At 36.3% G+C, this 1,152-nt stretch overlaps 1 non-coding gene across 1 annotated transcript; it reads right to left on the bottom strand.

Moving 5' to 3' along the window:
• Nucleotides 1–807: 807 nt before the first annotated feature.
• On the bottom strand, nt 808–923 carry LOC124101141 (U5 spliceosomal RNA). The gene has a single exon (XR_006854541.1). It is a non-coding gene; the product is annotated as a U5 spliceosomal RNA (small nuclear RNA).
• Nucleotides 924–1,152: the final 229 nt, after the last annotated feature.

Genomic DNA, 1,152 nt, shown 5'->3' with positions numbered 1-1,152 from the left:
TTGTCATTAAAGAACATATACTTTAATGGGAAATGAAAAAGTTATATAACAGAGGTGTACAAACACTTTTTAGAAGTATGATGGACATATGATACAGGGCATATGCCCTAAGTCATTTAGTGATGATAGATAGGTAATGGCCTTGAGTTCTATCTCAGGCCAAAGCCCTCTGCCAGTTGAATATTCAAGAATAACATAGTAAAGAGACAGTAGAATTCAACTACTAAGCCTGGATTCTGATCTGGGAAGTGGATAACACAGTGAAGACATGAAATCAGATATAGATTTCAATTCTGGTTCCAAAAAATACTGTCTGTTTAATCCAGAAAAGTTGGATGAGCATTTCTTGAACCTTCTTGCTCAATTTCTTTTTCCTAGATATGATTTCCATACAGGGAATGATATTCATGCTTAATATCTGGAAGTTTTGTTTTGTTTTGTTGTACTGGGGATTTAATCCAGGGGTGTTTACCATTAAGCTACATCTCCAACCTTTTATTTTTTATTTAGAGACAATGTCTCCCTAACTTGAGTAGGTCCTTGCTAAATGCTGAGACAGCCTTGAACTTGCGATATACTCCTTCCTTAGCCTTCCGAATGGTAGCTATTTTTTAATCATATTTTAATATGAAAAATACATGGCGTACATGATACTTGAACATTTATTTTACAGTCTTTGTTATATCTTTAATGCTACTAAAACAAAAGTCTCAATTCTTTAGCATACTCCATGGATCACTTTAGACATCATTTCTGCCTTCAACTCCAGACCATTTTTTTTTTTTTAAATCTTTGCACACCTTGATTAGCCCTGCAAATGCAAGGCCTCAAAAAATTGGGTTAAGACTCAGAATTATTCCTCTCCTTGGAAATCTTCAGTAAAAGGTGAAAGATTTATACAATCTGAAGAGAAACCAGAATATTCCAGGCCATTTTTATTTCTTTCTCTGAATCCCCAAATACCCCATGCAGTGTCCTATCACCCCTCTATGACTGCACATGCTGCTGTTTCTCAGTAGGTCTTACCTCAAACAAAAAGACCCATTCATGAATTTTCCCTCCCCGAAACACTTTTCATTCCTCCACCTCTACATGAAGGGAGATGGATGCTGTTCTCTGCTCCAAGGCACTCGTGCCTTTTTATATCTTGAC

This window comes from Marmota monax, unplaced genomic scaffold (assembly GCF_021218885.2).
Source record: "Marmota monax isolate L192 unplaced genomic scaffold, Marmota_monax_Labrador192_F-V1.1 WCK01_AAM20220418_F8-fsc00121, whole genome shotgun sequence".
Lineage (NCBI taxonomy): Eukaryota > Metazoa > Chordata > Mammalia > Rodentia > Sciuridae > Marmota > Marmota monax.
This window is presented reverse-complemented; position numbering and strand designations above follow the sequence as displayed.